Below are 18994 nucleotides of genomic sequence, written 5' to 3'. Positions count from 1 at the left end.
TTGCCTCTTAGAGATGCACACTGAAATGTCTGCTGGTTCAGTGATGTGTTGTACGGGATTTGTTTCGAAATACAACAGCATAAAAAAGATGGAAATGTATAGATAAAATGAAGCAAAACAATGATATTCGACACAGCTGTGTGATGAGTATATAAGTGTTCATCTTACTATTCTCTCTAATTTCACATGTTTGAAAATTTGCACAATCAAAGGTTGAAAATATTATGACAACCATTTTTGTCCTCATGGTTTTAAGTATCTGTGGGTTATTTATTCTGAATAAATTCCTATAAATGAGACTGCTAAGTCAAAAGGAAAGTGTGTCTTCAAGTCTTTAGGTTTCATATTGCTGTTAACCAGTTACATGTGGAAGTGCCTATATTCCTGCCAACAAAGGTTATAGTATCAATTTTACCTGACTTATAGGAAAATACAGTATACCACTATTATTTTAATTTCTATGTCTTTACGTGCCATTAAGATTGACTTCTCAAAAATGTATACTTATTGGATTTTTTAGTGTCTTTAATTTCTAAATCCATTGCCTGTTAAATCTTTTTTTATTCTTGAAAAATTCATCTAGTATTTTGATTTGTAAAAGTATTTTATTTATTGTGGATATTAACCTTCTGCCTGTCATATATTACGAAAGTGTTCTTACGTTAACATTTAACTTTGTCTATACATTTTTCTGTGCAGAGATTAGAAAGCTTTATGTAATAATATTTATCTATCCTCTCCAATTTAGTACCTGCTGTTAGAATCACAACTTGAAAGTGAGAAAGACCAAAGCTTCCCCTGATATTTAGAAGCTGGCTCTGGTATTCTTTGTTGAACATAAGCAATTTTACAGAACATTAGTATTGTACAATCCCATTTGTGTCCAAGATGGGTCAAAACAAAGAGAAAACCACCCTATATTTCAAAACAGAAAAAACGATAAACTTTGTCCAAGACACAGAAATGACCAAACATCTCCCAATCCTGGTTAATATGATTGATTGCTGCTTCTTTATCAAATACTCTTTTACACATGGTTTAAGTTTTCTTTCTTCTAGGTAAGATTTATTAAGATACACAATTACAGGATAACTACTGCTTTATGATAGCATCCAATCTAGAGCAAATCGAATTTTCTTAAATCCTCCCCCCAAATCTCCTAACAAACCTGAATCTTGTAAGTCCTTTCCAACAGCCTTTTACTGATACCCCATGAGCTCGGAGAAGCATACTCCCATGTTACAAAATCTAATAAATTTGTTTGACTACAAGTGTGTTCCTAGTGGTCTTTAGCTGTAGGAAATTGACAAAAGTAATAACTTACTCCCAGATTATATAGTTTATTCATCGTATTTTCCCCTAATGTGTAATTTCCGCATTTAATTTTCTAAATTGTTAATATATATGGAATTCACTTTATTTGGAGTTTGGTAAAGATTGATTTTTTTTAAATTGATTAACCAGTTTTAATGAATTCAACACTGTATTCAGTATTTGTTTTCAATTTTTATCATGTCATCTTCAAAATTATACTTTAATTGTATTTCTCCTACTAAAGTATCAGAAACACGAAACATATACTTTCGCATGTAAATCTAAAACTTTAAAATATAGATTAGAGTTTGATATTGAACAATTTAATATAAACAGAGAAAAAAACACATATATTCTAAAGATTTAAAAAAAAAATCAAGTGTGTGTCCCTTAGCTATTGAGATGTACTAGTGCTTAATTTTTTTTTTTTTTTTTTTGAGACAGAGTCTTGCTCTGTCACCCAGACTGGAGTGCAGTGCTGCGATCTTGGCTCACTGCAACCTCCACCTCCCGGATTCAAGCGATTTGCCTGCCTCAGCCTCCTGAATAGGTGGTATTACAGGCGCATGCCACCGTGCCTGGCTAATTTTTGTATTTTTAATAGAGACGGGGTTTCACCATGTTGGCCAGACTGGTCTTGAACTCCTGACCTCATTATCTGCCTGCCTCGGCCTCCCAAAGTGCTGGGATTACAAGCATGAGCCACCGCACCTAGCCATTTTTTTTTAAGTTAGGATTTCTGTTTGTTTTCCACTGACAAATTCATGTCCTCTTGCACTTCAATGCTTTTATCTTTTTTTTTCTTCTATCCAGTATATGATGCCCCTCCTCTGTTCAAGTTAACTCTTAGTGATCATCCTGTCCTCAGTTAACCTGCTTGTGCATTCCTTCTCTATGTATCCATAGCACTATTCACACCATAAAGGACTTTAAGACCCATCTGTCTCCCACTTGTTTATTTATTTATTTTGCTGTCTCTCACTAATCAATAACCTTATCGGAACATCTCTTGCACGTTGCTTGAATGTTTATGGAAACAATAAATGTGTTTCCTATAATTGTGAGTCTGTTTTAGACCTTCCAGAAATGATACCAATAAGAAAGACATTCATCCAGCAAAGCCTCTCTTTATTGTTGATACTGTTGTCAGTTTATCATTTACACTTTAGAAGACCTACTTCCATTTGAAAATATAACATAAGACAAGTTAGAGAACATAAACAGGACCAAAGCATCTCGGGGTTGATGATAAAAAGGTAAGCCTTTATTGTTGTCAAATCATAATTGCAAGAGTATGGTTCATGATGCTGTACCAGCCAACCAAAGATTCTCTTTCAAACATGGGCATCAGGCTTTTCTATATGGCATAGAACGACAAGCTCCCAGCTGCAGACAGAAATAGGAACAAGAGCTTGACAATTCCTGGAGCCGTGCAGGGGGCTCTGAAGAGCAAAGCCTGCATGCACTAATTGAAGCCTGCCTTTCTCCTCGCAGATATAAAATATGCAAGCCCCTGTCCTGAGGCTGGAGCCTACAGGTTCTGTGTCTGTGCCTCAGTGACCTCCATAAATATTTACTGAGTTTGTCCAATAAATGACCTTTAAGCTCTGATCAGGTGTTCAGCCTATCACCCTCCTCTTAGAAAGATTTTTCTCAGTGAAGTTTTCTTTCATCTCCTGAATTGCCCTAGGGCACCTGCTAGCAGCTTTTAGTCTCTTAGTTGAGCCAGTAACTCTTATTTGGCCTCTAGTGAGACATTTTGATTTCATTGATGTTCCTATTTTATAGCTTTATGGTGTTGCATCCATATTACTTCTTTTTAATTGTATTTAATATACATGAAAGGGTGCTTCACTAATGACTCAAAATACAAACAAATGAGCATTAATAATATATTTCTGTATGGTTAGCTCTGAAAATACCAATTTATCTTTCCCAAATTGATCTCTCATTTAACATCAGGGGTTTTTACTGGCATAAATGACTATACACTGAGGAAGTTTCATTATCGCACAACTTTTAAAACTGCAGTTTCTAGAAATCCTTACACGTTTTGGGAGATGACATTGTCATACATCTTGTTGCTTAAACTGAAAAACTGCAAGTCTTGCTCAGTTCCATCTGTTCCCTTAAGCTTCCCATCCCAATCCAATTTCACTACCAAAACTTCAAGATGCAACCTATAAAAAATATAATAGAAATCTTCTAATGTTTGCATGTGCAAGCACCACCTTATTCCAAGCCATTTGCAGAGCAAACATCACCTTCTAATTCATCCGTCTCTTGCTATTTGTGTGCAGATACCAAGCATTTTTCCAAAGCAGTGTCTTAAAAACGTGTGATTAAGCCCCACATCTCTCAGAACTTTTCAATATCATCCCATTAACTTTTAAGAAAATCTGAACTTTTCACATGGCCTATACAATACTCTCTATAGTTTGTCTCAAGCCCATTCTTCTTGCACTATATACCTTGATAAACATGCACTGGCATTCTTTCTCTTATTATATTAGCTTGTAAAGTTGGGTTCTATCTCAGGATTTTAAGATTCATCATTTATTTCTTCTGCTTACTGTTGGCTCAGGAAAGTCTCAGCTCCAGGATCACCTCCACATGAGGACCTCCCTTACAGACAAACCTAAATGAGCCATCCAACTCCAGTCCCGTTCCATCCATCCAATTACTCTTTTCGATTTGTTTATTTGCAGTAGTTGTCATCTGAATTTTCTTATTTACTGCCTGTTTCTCTCTGTTAAAGTGGAAACTCCATTTATCTGTGTTTGGTTAATTTGTTTTGATTGACCATTTATCCTATGCATATAGAAAATACTTCATTATAGTATTTATTATTAAATGCTGTATTCATTAGCGTTTCAAATAAGCCAACTTAAAAAACAAAAAAGGATATTTAGACAAATGTTGTTTTTGTTATGTAGTGGAAAATTCAATATTTGAATGTGGAATTCTAAACAAAAGGTTTCCAAATATCTCATAGCATGGGTTGAGAAATTTGGTTCTACTGTATCATATTTAGAAATGTCATGTATCCAATATTTATCTTGAAAGCATATAGATTTGTACAGTTGTTACAAGAAATGATATCGGATCTGAATTACATAAGACAATGATAAAGAATGAATTTATTAATTTACTATTGTAAATGAACAACAGAAAAACATTAGAGTTCAGTTGTCATGAAAGCCAAGGAAAATATATTAGTTTTCCAGAGCTGCCAAAGCAAATTACCACAAGCTAGATGGTTTAAAACAACAGAAAATGATTATCTAATAGTTCCGGAGAGGAGAAGACTAAATCAAAAGGTTGGCAGCCCTACACTCCCTCCAGGGGCTCAAGGGGAGAATCTTCCAGCTTCTGGTGATTGCTGGCATCCTTGAGGTTCTTTGACTTGTAGACTAATTGTTCCAATCTCTTCCTCCATTGTCACAAGGCCCTTTCTGTACGTATCTCTGTGGCTTCACACAATCTTCTTATAAAGACATCAGTCATTGGATTAAGGTCTACCCTAATGCAGTATGCCTCATTTTTACTTGATTACATCTTTAAAGACCCTGTTTCCAAATACAGTCACATTCATAGGTATGAGGGTTGGAGACTTGAACATATCTTTGTGGGACACAATTCTACCCACTACAGAGGATTTAACTAGAGTTGGTATCACTCAAAGCATGACATTGAGGAGAATAAAACAACTGGTGTGGTTTAGCCTTGGAATGCTAAACCCAATATACATCCAATTTATCTAAATTCCTATTAAGAATCTATCAAAAAAGTATCTGGCTTCTATGATATTTTTATTTCTGTAGAAATACTAATATTCGCAAATATATCTGCATGCAAGGAGATAATTTATCATATAAACTTCAAATATTACAGTTCTATAATTTTTTAATTAAATTAATAGTTTATTGTAACTTCCTCTGTGGATATGGGAGATAAAAAAATAATTAGCACAAATGTGAATTCAAGTATTCTAGTTTTCAAGACAGTTTTATTTTTCATTCTAAGTAAACACATTGCTATTTTGGCTTTATATATGTGTATGTTTGGCATGGTGAATAAGATGCTGTTTCCAAATTAAAATCTACTCTACATGCGCTATACTCTGTAATATGATAAATTTACCAATACCAAATTTATATTATGAATTTACAAATTTATTATGTAAATTATATCCCATTTGATCACTTGAGTGACAATCACTAAAACTTCATATAAGACACACACCTATGCCTCAATGATATTCTTGGATTTAGAATATGTTATTAATACAATGATTGTTCCAGTTACGTAGGTGGAAAAACTGAGGTTCAAAGATTGATACCGACCATCATATCTCTGGAAAAATTCAACCTGTTTTGGAGTAAATCCAAGTCATCTTGTGAAGGACCTAGGCCTAGTGTTTCTTTAATAAAAATGTAATGAAGTGTCCTTGTCAAAACAGCAAAGAGGTTCTTTTTGGTAATATCTTTATATTAGAAATTGAAAACACTAACAACAAAACACTTATTAAAAAATAAAAAAACAAGCAAACAAGCAACTTGTCAGAGAAAATTGGATTCTATTCCATTGTGGAATTTTACCTTCTCAACTCCATCTAAAAGGCTTGCTAGTAAAAGGTGACGTGTTCTGTGCTGTGAGTACAAAAGTGTAACTAGTATGGGAAAGAGAAAGGAGTGTATTTATGCCAAAGGCAGTAGTGGATGTCCACAAATTATACTTTGCCTTAGAAAAGTTGTCTTTCCCGCCATGAATTGCAAATATATTTTACTTGTTTGTGCTTTACATTTTTGGGGAGGTGTGATTAGTTGCGGAGATGAGGGACAGAAATCCAGGAGGTAACAGGAAAGATAAGCAGAGGAGGTCTTCACCTCAAGACAGCACAACACAGGAAGGAGGTTACACCTGGAAGAAATGAACCTGCAGAAGAGTATTTTGGCGTATCATTTTACTTAAATGAGATCATACTATATGCGCTGTTTTGAATAATCACAAGCACCTTTGTTTTCTTCTGCCTTGTTACCTCATTCTTCCACTGTACCACTTTCACTTCCACAGGTGAACAATGTGAACAACCTGGAGTGCATCCTCTACAACTTTCTTCCAGTTTATATAGCTGTGTGTTTATTCACACACACACACACTCTCTCTCTCTGTCATGCTTTATAAAAAATAGAATTATGTATGCTCGCAGTTGTAAATCCTGCTTTTTTCAGTTGTCAGTACACAGTAGAAATCCCCCTAAGACAACCGTTATAGTTCTAATTAATTCACTTTAATTCTTCATGATATTCCATTGTATATATTCCACGATGTATGGAACCACTTGTTTCTGAGAGTCCTTGTTTTAATTTACATTTTTCATTGGACTTTGATAAATTACTTATTACTTATATTTAATTACTTATACTTTATGTAATTGTATTGCACTGTTTATGGAATAGATTCACAGAACTGGAATTGCTAATTAGAAGGGTTTTTTTATTATTATTGTTCCCAATAAATATTACCATATTAGATTTAAATGAAGATGTAATGACTAATTCTTAACCTACCACTGCAAAAACTACTTTTGTCAATATCTCAATCACTAATGTTATATCTCATTATTTTATAGGTAATTTTATATTAATTTATAATTAAAGATTCTAGTAGGGTTTACAATTTTTCACATATTTTTCATTATATTTGGAATTAAGCTTTAGTGAATTTCCTGTTCACATGATTTACCCAATTCTTGCTGTCATTTGTGTTTTTCTTATCAATTTGTGAGAGTAATTTTCAGATTATTATTAAAGCTTTATCATATGCATTACAAATATAATACATATAATTTTCCAATTTCTGGGTTCTTCTGATGTTGTTATTTTAGTTGCTTATGATTTTGTTTGTCATCTTTATTTTGTAATTTGTATTTAGGTTGTACTGCTGAGTCTCACATGTATTGCTCTATAAGATTGAAAGAAGAACATATATTCTGAGGTAATCTCTCTTTGGGTTCACAGGTATCTGGGCAGGGTGCAGGTTTCCTTGTAGAGTTTGAACTTCGCATGGCCAGTTATTCTGGCAGACACTAGGATGGGGTCAAAGCACAAAAGTGGTCTTTGACAAAAGGAAGGAACAACCTCATCATGGTTTCATCCACCGCGTTCCATGCGAGCAGTGGTTGTATTCCCATAAGGAGTCAATGAATAGTTGATACTTTTTAATAACTGTGTAATTAGTTCTACCCACTAATACATTAGATACATACTTTTTAGGGCTACAATTTATCCCTACCATAAAACTAGCTCTTGTCAGGAATAAAGATTTAGCTCCAGCTATTCCTAGCATCACCATAGCCGCCAGAACATTTGGAACAGTTCCAGTTTCAAAGATTCTAGCCTTTTGTAATCAAAAGCACATGTGGACTTGCCAAAAATGAGTTCTAATATTTAGTTCAGAAAAATATGCACAGCTATTCTAAAATCAGTTTAATTTTTTTAACAGTTGGTTTTCCAATAATGATAAAACTATCCAACTCCTCAATTTCTCAGTTACTTGGGAGTTTATCCATTATGAAGCAGACCCACACTGGTGAGCTTACAGGGCCATGCTAAGTGTTTCCCTTAGAGTGAAGATTACCTGTGGCTACATCAAACCTCAATATCTATTCAGGCCAAAATAATATTGTTTGTTATTTGAGGCAGCCTTCTGAGTCCTCACATAAGCGCTCCTTGAAGAGCTTAGATAAATTCAAAGCTCATTTTTATTTTGCCCATCAGAGACACTAAATAGAACCTCTAGCATTCCGTGATTAGAGTCTGCATTTCCATAAAGAGTAAATGAACAGTCAATATTTTCCTATGTCCAAGTGATATTTTTCTATGCCTACCTCTTTTTTTTGTGCCCCAGTGAGATGTCCCCACCATCTCAGTAATAATACAATTCAGGATTCCAAAAATTTAGAATAGACTTTTGGCTTTTGTTACGAAGCAGTTGTATGTGAGACCTGTTAAGTTCATATTATTATATTATTCCCCTTATAATATTTGAAAATATATACTAACTCTATTTAGGGAACATAAGTGGAAAATATGTTTAATGTTATTTCCCTTGGTAAAATTTTGACTTTTAAAAAATCATCAGGCCAGGGCCGGGCGCGGTGGCTCACGCCTGTAATCCCAGGACTTTGGGAGGCCGAGGCGGGCGGATCACGAGGTCAGGAGATCGAGACCATCCTGGCTAACACAGTGAAACCCCGTCTCTACTAAAAAATAGAAAAAAATTAGCCGGGCGTGGTGGTGGGTGCCTGTAGTCCCAGCTACTCAGGAGGCGGAGGCAGGAGAATGGCGTGAACCTGGGAGGTGGAGCTTGCAGTGAGCAGCAATCTTGCCACTGCACTCCAGCCGGGCGACAGAGTGAGACTCCGTCTCAAAAAAAAAAAAAAAAAAAAATCAGGCTGGGCGAGGTGGCTCACGCCTGTAATCCCAGGACTTTGGGAGGCCGAGGCGGGCGGATCACTTGAGGTCAGGAGTTTGAGACAAGCCTGGCCAACATGGTGAAACCTCATCTCCACTAAAAATACAGAAATTAGCAGGGCATGGTGGTGCACGCCTGTAATCCCAGCTACTCGGAGGCTAAGGCAGGAGAATCATTTGAACCAGGGAGTCAGAGGTTGCAGTGAGCTGATATTGCACCACTGCATTCTAGCCAGGTGACAAAGCGAGACTCTGTCTCAAAAAAAAATAAAAATAAAAATAAAAATAAAAATCTACCTAACTAGGATAAAGCAATTGTGCCACTAATAATTATTAGAAAATCATGCTAGAGTTTTGATTATTTTGATAGTATACAGTCACAGGATTCAAGAATATATGAACCCAAAATTTTCAATCTACCACAAAGTCTCCAAAAGAATTCTACAACACAAGAACTAAGGAAGGGGAAATCACTGTAATTCCTACTTTATCTGGCATCACTGTATGTCAGGAGTGATTTCAAGCACCTTACACATGTGTACACATTTAATGTTCAGAGATTCCTTAAAAGTTACATCTCTTCATTACACGTGAGGACTCCAAGGCAGAGGGAGGATAGGTGCTATTCTTGCTATCTCATAGGTTACCAGTGGCAAAGGTGGATTCACATCCAGGAATCTGGCACTTGGGTCCTTTTAATTGCTTCAATATACCACCTCTCAGTTTAGCATAAAGAGATGAAAAAGCCAAACTGGTGCCCAACTCCCTGCTTTGCTGAGTCAAAACAAGTTGGCTTGGAGGCCTCTCATGCACAACTTCAAAATCTAACTCAACTGATCATTAACCTGAAGCAATAAGAACTCTCAAAAATCTGAGTGTTAATGTGAGAAGGCCAAAGAGAAGATGGCCAGATATGGGAGACTCTAACTCGGGTGGACAGCTTTGAACATAGGAGGACAAAGCACGAGGTTCACAAGGAAGCACCTGACATGAGCATGCCTTTCATGCTGTATGATGCTGGCCGCTCCAAAACATGGGCTTAACAGACTCGGAGAACCTGACCAGAGTTTTCAGCACTGGAAGGAACAAAAAGATGAGCCACATAAAGAGATCTCTATGGTCTGAGGAGCAGGATGATATCTCCCCAAAATCCCACAGTCATTATCCACCATTGACAGAAAGAAGCAAACTGTTGAGAATGTCATTCAGCTTCTGAGGTGAACGACTGGGACATGAGGAACCAGAGAACAGGCGATCCAGCCTGTTGAGTTACTACGTAGACAAAAGTTTTAGAAGAATATTTTAAAAGGTCTGTTCCTTGGTCTCACCTCTGGTTGTTTGGATAATTCTCTGAAATTAACTGTAATAGTACATCTTATGTACAATAGGAGATTTGGTCTAGGCTTGTACAGCTGGGTCACAATGCATATTTTTTCTTCTCTCTGTCCCATACTGCATATCCAATTTGAGAACATGAGTACCTGCACTGTGCCAAGTATTCCTTTCTGGGATCAAATGTAGAAGTAAGAGAATGAGGAAGGAACATGAGCAATTCGTGGAACTTTTGGTCATGGCATCCAACTAAATAGGCTGATTTTGCCTTTTTAATTGTATATATATATATATATATAAAAAGAGTATTCGGTTTGGTCAAAATATGCTGGTAAACTAAGAAAAAAATGAAATAGCTATCTTTAAATTATGTAATCTATTTCAGAAGTCATTTCACAATATCATCTCATAATGAACATGTATGAAATATATTAATCTTTTGCTCTTCAGAAACTCATTAGCCAATGTGACCAGGAGTTTATTGCAATCTATTTGCAAAAGCCAAAGGCTTATTTGAAACAATGGATAGTGTAGAAAGGCAGGCTGCAAAGACATGACAGTGTGTGTGCAATGAGTCCATTCCTCTTGATGTCTGTATTCTCACATTTTAAAATTAGATATTAAGAAAGTGAGAAAAGGCCAGGCGCAGTGACTCACACCTGTAATCCCAGCACTTTGGGAGGCTGAGGCAGGCAGATCACAAGGTCAGGAGATCGAGACCATCCTGGCTAACATAGTGAAACCCTGTCTCTACTAAAAATACAAAAAATTAGCCGGGCGTGGTGGTGGGTGCCTGTAGTCCCAGCTACTCGGGAGGCTGAGGCAGGAGAATGGCGTGAACCTGGGAGGCAGAAGTTGCAGTGAACCAAGATCGCGCCACTGCACTCCAGCCTGGGTGACAGTGTGAAACTCCATCTCAAAAAAAAAATAAAAAATAAAAAGAAGTATGAGAGACTGTGTGTGTATGTGTGTGTGTAAAGAGAAAGAGCCCTGAATAATATTTTACATCATTTTAAAAGCTGTAATTGATCAAATTTCCCTATAGGTTGCTAATGCCCATTGTATAAGCACCCATGTGAGCAATTCCAAGGGAATTAAATCAAATAGTGGTTGTCTGACCACATGTGCCATCCTGTACCTCTCTGGTCTGTCTTGTCATCTCAATGGAAACTAACATATATTCATCTGCTTATCAGCCAAGGAAAAGCATAATAATGATTATTTCTTTTCCTGCTTTAACTACCAGAACACTGAAACTAATATCAAAGCTCAGCTGCAGGACTCAGTTCATCTCAGAATCTTGTTGATTTAAAAAAAAAATAAACTTTACATATTTATCTTCTCTCTGATAGATAATTGATAGATACATCGAGATAAAGATAACATGCATCATTTATTGCTCTAAAGCCCACTCAATCCTATCTAAAATCTGGTAGTACATATTGAAGATAAGTAAAAGGAAAATGATGTATCTGTTACTCCTAAGCTGTCAGGAACTCTGTGTTCAATCTATCTTCAGCTGTAGACATGTTGAACCTTTTTGAACCTGGGTTGCTGATGAAGGGGATGTCGGCCTGAAGCACTGACTCATAGTGCCATAGGGATCAGGACACAGACAACTAATTTTTATGTGCATTTTATTCACCATTAGTTGAAATACTTCATTCCTCACATGATTCCCTAAATATAGATTTCCTCTAGTTATCTACGTTTACTTCCTTATATAGCTCTGGAGTTTCTCTGCTGATCCAAACTCCCATTATTCTCTTCTCTTGATTATTTCACAGGATCTGAGGGTACTACCTTTTCCATCTTTTAACTAAATTTTCTCTACAGTCTTAGCATTGACTGAGGACACCGCCTTCAATGCAGCCCATGGTAGTGAAAATTGTCCATTCCATCACACTCTTCATGGTAGGCGACATCAGCATCCTCTTTGTTTCCAAATGCTACTTTCAGATTACTATTTTATGTTTATTTATTTATTTATGAGACAGAGTCTCACTCTGTTGCCCAGGCTGGAGTGCAATGGCGCGATCTCAGTTCACTGCAAACTCTTCCTTCTGGGTTCAGGCAATTCTCCTGCCTCAGCCTCCCAAGTAGCTTGGATTACAGCTACCCGCCACCATGCCCAGCTAATTTTTGTATTTTTTAGTAGAGACGGGTTTTTGCTATGTTGGCCAGGCTGATCTCGATCTCCTCAACCACAGGTGATCCACCTGTCTCTGCCTCCCAAAGTGCTGGGATTACAAGCGTGAGCCACCATGCCCTGCCTGATTACTATTCTATTTTATTAAAAACTTTGATACTTTGAAGGTTATACCAACAACAAAAACATCCTTGGCCACTAGAAATCATGTTTATTCACAACACCACGGTGATTTCCTTCTTGTCTCTGGAAGTTTTAGCATAGAGTTTATTACCTTTCTGTCATCTTGCCATCTTCCTGGTTATCTTCCATTCTATATTCAGTATTTTAATATCAAATACAGTAATACATACCATGAATTGCATTAAGTCTCCTACTCCCATGGACAATCCTGGACTTTGTCACAATCCAACATTAAAATAGTAAAGTAATTTCTTTTTGCCACAACATCCAAATTCCCAGTTCTCTCTTTATTACAACTATTTTACCTCTTTTACCTCTTTTTCAATCTCATATACACTTTTGGTCCTTTGACTCTTTCTTCCCTCCCCATAACTGCATCCAGATTTTTTTTTTCTTCCTTATACAACTTATACTGCAAGATTTATTCCTCCAGCCTCATCTTCCTGGAGAACTTAAATATTTTTCCCCTTTTTATTCAATCCCAAATTGAATAAAAAGGAAAAAGACTGCAACACTTGACAAATTTAAATATCTGAGCACTGTTAAAGAAAATTGCAGAACTTTGTTGAATACAGCAACTAAGAATTTAGAAACTCTAATTTCAACTGTGTTTTCAAACAGATCCCTACAATTTTTATTTTTTTGCCTAGTCAGTTATTTCTACTCTGTTACAGGGGCTCCTAGCTTAGTGGTTAAGAACTTGGACCCCATAATGGGACTACCAATGAGTCAAGACTGGTAACACTGCCTATTACCTGGGTAACATTGAGTCAATTACTTCTCCTAAGTTTCATATGGAAATGGAATAATAATACATATTCATCATGGTGTTACAGGAGTTATTCACATAATCTATGTACATTCTTAGTCCAAGAAGGCACAGTATATATTCCACACATTGTAACTATTTTTCTCACATTACCTAAACTTTTTCAGTTCTTCTGAAATATCTAGTCCTACTAATTTGCCTATCACACTAAAAACACTAGCTTGCCTCACCCAATATAGAAAAAATAGAAGCAATCTTATACAAATATTCTCAAATTGTTCCATAATTTCTAGTATGTCTCTCCATATGCTTTCTCATTTTTGTTACTATGAAAGATGTCTCTTTCACCTTGCTTTCCACCCTGATTTGCATCAACGATGATCTCAGAGATCTCATCTTTCATTCTTAATTATCTCTTTTTTTAATCCCCCTTGCCTTCCTCTCTCTCTCTCCCCTTCTCTATTTTTCGCCTTCTCTTCGCATACTTTCCATCAACATTTAAAAATGCTAAAGCCTCCCTTAAATTAAAATTTTAAAACAACCCACCAATAATACATTTTCAGTTAATTTTAGTCCAAAACTCCACTGACATTTTTCTCATTAATATTCCCCAATATCTCCTTGTTGATAAATGCGTAAACTTCTCAGCCTTTGGTTAATTGGCCTACAGCATGGTCCTTGTGTTCTTCATGTTTTCTGGTCACTCTTTTTTGTGTTCTTTGCTGTCATCATTTCCTCTGTCAGTCACTAAAGTGCTATTGTCGCTCTCAATAATTCCTGTCATCCTGACTCTTTTAGAATGACATATATGAGTGAATGAAACAGATGTTTTCTGCCTTCATGGGACTTGCACTCTAGTGAGGTAGAAACACAACAAACAGTAAGAATAATAAATATTAGATAATATTAGATAATAAAATGTTAGAAGTGATATGTTTATTATAAAAATAGAGCGGTGTAAGGAGCATTGAGAAGGTTAAGGGAAGGGACAGGGTAAGCAGGGTAGACCTCATTGAGGGTAACATTTTCCCAAAGACTTGAAGGAGGAGTGTGAGTGTGTATTATGACAACCTGGAGGAAAAGCATTCCAGGAAAAAGGATACAGGTGATGCAAAGCCATGGGGAGTGTGCCTCAGAGGGTTTTTGTGAAGAAATTAAGAAAGATTAAGAACATGAATGAAGCCAGTGGGGCTGAAATAGAAATTGAATGGTAAGATATGACAATTACAGTAGTAAGAGATACCATTAAGTCGTATAATGTAGGATCATTACATGGGCTTCAACTTTCATCAAGAGAAACAAAAGATTTCAAACCACCACAAGATTTCAAGCAGGTAACTGGCATGATTGTCTTATTTTTTTTTTAAAGGATTACTCTGGCTGCTAGCTGAAAATAGCTTGGGGTGGAATGTGGGGTTACAAGATTGAAAGCAGAAATGAGTTAAGAAGCTATTTCAGTAATCAAGGTGACGGCTGATGGTTCTGACCAGAGTGATAACAGAGAAGCCTACCCGGAAGTCGTGGGGTGCTTGTGTTTTGAATGAAGACTCAAAAGGATGTCCAGACAGATAGGAAGATGCGGTATGGAAGAAAAATCAGGAATAAGTCCTTTGGGGGCTTTCTTTATCTCCAGCATTATTGGTCCCTTAAGTTGTTGCTGCCTTGATAGTCTTTCAATGGCTTCATGGATTTTTTTTTTTTTTAAAGTTCTTCTCTGTGGTGGGAGTTGGTCTGAAAAAACTCTTTGCCATGAATGGAAACAGACCAGGGCGGCTCTTTCCGGAAGTCTTCCATAAGCGGTACAACATTTCAACTTAGATTTAGAAATAATTGGAATCTGGATCTCAACTAAATTTGGAAAATACCAATTCACTATAACTCGTTAGCTTAGTTCTAAGTATCTTTGTTATTTTGTATATATCTATATATGTATATGTGTACATGTGTGTGTACACACACATGTGTATATATATACATATATACATGTGTATACACACTTTTTAAATGGCTGGACAAATGAAAGATACTTTAAAAATTCCATTTCGTGAATTTTTGTTGTTGTTTATAACAAATTCTGCATGTTGTACTTGGTTGCTTTTTGAACACACTGATGACTTAAATGAAATAATAAATAAATTGACCCTTCCCTATAAACTGAGAGAATTTTAAGTATTCCTTCAGTAGGTACAAGAACAAAAAAGTAAATTAAAATTAGTCCTAGAATGTATAATAATTTAAGCATACACTTTGTGAAAACAAGAAATTTTTTTAGGAGAAAACAGTTTAATTTTTACATCTTTAAGTTTCAATAGAAAGGGATGAGAACCATTCAAACACGACCACTCTGCCATTTCTTAGATGGAAAACTTATTGATCTGTTTTGGCGATGAGACATATAATGAGGTAGAGAAAGACTCACAAAATTCAGAGCTTTGAAGCATATGCAGATGCATATTAACGATTGCATCTGTTATGTTCTGCCTGGAGTTTCCTACCTGTAGAAACTTGCGTAACCACTGTCAAGAGATTTAAAAGGCTTCCGTTAATTTGCAATGGCAGCAATTAGCAGGGACAGTGCTAAGCCTTGCTAGATTTCAAGCTGTCAGTGTCTGGCCATTTTTATTTGGAATTTTTATAAACTTGCACTGTCATTTGCTTAAACACATTATATTTAAGAAAAAATGCTTTTTAGGGAAAAGTTCTCTAGATACCTAGGAATAGGTTTAAACGACATTTGAAGCCTCAGAATTGAACCCAGGTGGTATATAAATGACCCTGTAAAGACAGGAAGAAAATGTCAAGTCACACATTAGAAATACTTAAGAAATGGGAAATTCACTCCAGATAAAAATCACTGAAGTCACAGAACTAGTAAACCACTGTAATAGAAAAATCTTGCAATGGAGTCACGGCATGAAGAGAAGGCAGACGATCTGGTGTCAGATCAGTGTTAGAACCCTTGCCCTGTTAGCAAATGTGCTATGAAAGGAAGTTACATTCCCTGTGGTCTTCAGGTTTTTGTTTGACAGATGACGAGGTAGAATTTAAAAATACTTTCACATACATGATTCCACTTTTTTCTCAATAACAATATGAGACAGGTAACCCAACCAAAAAAGACATAATATTTCCTGGCTTCTTACAGCCCATAAAGGATTCCTGAAGACTCTATCCAATATTCTAAACCTGATAACAGTGTCAAGTCAAAATCATTATATAAAAATATCACAAAAATCTCAACATATTTGTTTCCCTACCTGCCACTCTTCAAGATTAAGAAAGGCCATTCAGAGAACAGATGTCAGAGTTGGTCAGCAGCTTAAGGAGCAGCAGAAACAGCAGCAATAATAGAAACCCTCACTTAAAATGGGTAAAACAAACAAAGGTTTATCTTTTTCATGTAATAAGAAGCCCAGAGGTAGATTGTGCATGGCACTGGTTCAGTTGCTGAACAATATCAGGGTCTAAGTCACAGTCCAGGTCTTTGTAATTCTCCCACTACAGCACCAACCAAAAAGAAGGAAATAAAAGGAAAGAACGCTTGTGTTATGAAAGCAGAGAATTTTCCAGTGAACTGTGTCACTTGTCCGTTTGTTATTACAAAGAAGGTATTATTTTTTGTGTGTTCAATTATCTGTAATAGAATCTGGCAAATTAAAAAGAGTTGAAACTGATTAAATAAACTGCTGCTGCCACAGTGGAGGATCAATGTATGTCTGGGCAGAAGAGAAAATTATTTAATTTGATGCAAAGTGATATGTTCCAGTTCTGAAAGCATAGTGATTTCCACATATAAAAGGAGGAGGTATACAGTATGTCTAAGATTTATGTCCCCCATTTTCCTATGTATGTCTTTATAACAAGCTTACATAATTTTGGGTAAGTCAATAAAGACTCCTAGTAGACACCATAAAATCTTATTTATCAATGAAGAGTCTTTAACCATCTTGTTCAAGATGTAAACATAAATAGAATCAAAATTTAAATCCAGAGTTTATTGACTCTAATAACAACTTTGTTTTTCTTCCCAATTATCCAGGGTTCATTCATTTCCTGTCCCCTCACAATGTAAAATAAACTCCTTGAGGATAGAGATTTCATCTGTCTTGTTTGGCCCTGAATTTACAGTGTGTGAAACAGAGTTTGGCAAGTATTTGGTGCCCAATAAATAAATAATTGTTGAATGAATGAAGGGTAAACTTCAATAAATGTTAGCTTGTTTTATCATTATTATCACCTACATGGAGTAAATAAGAAACCAGTGGTTTCCCTGCTTTCTACAACTGCATTCCTCCTTTTATATGTGGAAATCACATTTCTTGTCATCTCAGCACTTGCCCTGCCTGCTCACAATTATGAAACAAGTTTCTCTGGGCCAAAAATAAAAAAAATTCTTTCATTAAGTACATGCACTTTTCTCTACAGGTGGAGAAAAATTGCCCTCAGGGTTTCTCTCAGACAATCGTGTCCAAAGCAAGCCTCACACTGGAAGCATCCACACACTGGGATCAGCAGGAAGAAAAAAAAAAGTGCAAACTGAAGTAGAGAGAGAAAACAGAAAACCCAGAGTTCCAGAACACAACATTCTGGGTCCCCGTCCAAGAAGGACAAACAGTCTGCTCAGCTCTAGGTCAAAGAGCTTCTCTGTAGTGCAAAGACTAATGCTTCTAATGATACACCTGAGTGAGTATTAATTTTAAAATTCTGTTCAACAAGTTTCTTTGAGAGGCCTTGGGAAGCTGTTATTCGATTTTACTCCAAGCATAATTGGAGTAAAATACTTTTTGAAATAATGCCTCAGTTATTGGGAATAGCCACCTGTATATATCAAATTATTACTGCTTCGTATTACTGATCAGTTCATGGCATATATACAAGACTTTAACTTCATGATGCTGCTCTATACCAACATCACATTACAAGTACTATTACTGAATATTACTGTAATTGTTAGAATATAAATTTTATTGATACTTTAACAGACCACAGATTATGGCATAAAAGTATTTGTTCAGTTGGTCTCACATATGGATGATCTTAATTGTAGAGCTCTTAGACATAGAGATATATCTTCACAGCAATAGCAATAAAGGATTGATTTTATCTACTAAGACTGCATATCACATCTGTTATTCTGTAGTCAAAAGAGAGCTTCAACATGCACAGATGGAAAAACAGCCCTTTACAAAGTTGCGCCATTTTAATGAAAAGTATTTAATATAGTATAGCACTTTTCAAAAACTATGAAAAGATTCATATGAAAAAAAGATTTGGTCAACTTTTCGAAATGTTCCATTCAGTTACTCTAGATTTTTTAAAGAATAGAAAAATTATTAACTTCAGGAAATTATAGTTTACTTGTAAAATTAGCAATGAAGCTATTCAATTCAATTCTTATAGTACAAAATTCCCCTAACCATCTCCACTGCATTCTCTCCTTATAAATAATCATATTCAGAGGGAAACATGCACCTACAAACAGGAAATGTATTTCAGTTTTATGTAGAGGGAAGACTAAATACAATAGATTATTGCTGTTTATTCATAAAGATACCACTGTAGACAGGAGAGTGGTATTATTCCAGATTAACATTTTTGTTCTTCATAATCATTCTTTTACTCTTTTCTACCTACTGATGTAATTCTAAATTCTAAATTCTTTTCTACCTACTGATGTAATTCTAAATTCTACCTGCTGATGTAATTCTAAATTCAACATAAGCATTAGTATGCATACTAATGCTTATGTTGATTGCCTCCGTTCATTTA

The 18994-nt window shown here is 35.9% G+C and overlaps 1 long non-coding RNA gene across 1 annotated transcript in view; it reads left to right on the top strand.

The window, feature by feature from the left end:
* The first annotated feature begins 17821 nt into the window (after window positions 1–17821).
* LOC129528204 (uncharacterized) overlaps window positions 17822–18994 on the top strand; it is a 56705-nt gene continuing 55532 nt past the window's right edge. The window contains exon 1 of the long non-coding RNA XR_008673418.1: window positions 17822–17908. This is a non-coding gene — a long non-coding RNA (uncharacterized lncRNA). The remainder of the gene's footprint in view (window positions 17909–18994) is intronic.

The sequence above is a fragment of the Gorilla gorilla genome, chromosome 17 (genome assembly GCF_029281585.2).
Source record: "Gorilla gorilla gorilla isolate KB3781 chromosome 17, NHGRI_mGorGor1-v2.1_pri, whole genome shotgun sequence".
Classification (NCBI taxonomy): domain Eukaryota; kingdom Metazoa; phylum Chordata; class Mammalia; order Primates; family Hominidae; genus Gorilla; species Gorilla gorilla.
Note: the sequence above shows the minus strand (reverse complement) of the source record. Positions and strands in the feature narration are given on the sequence as shown.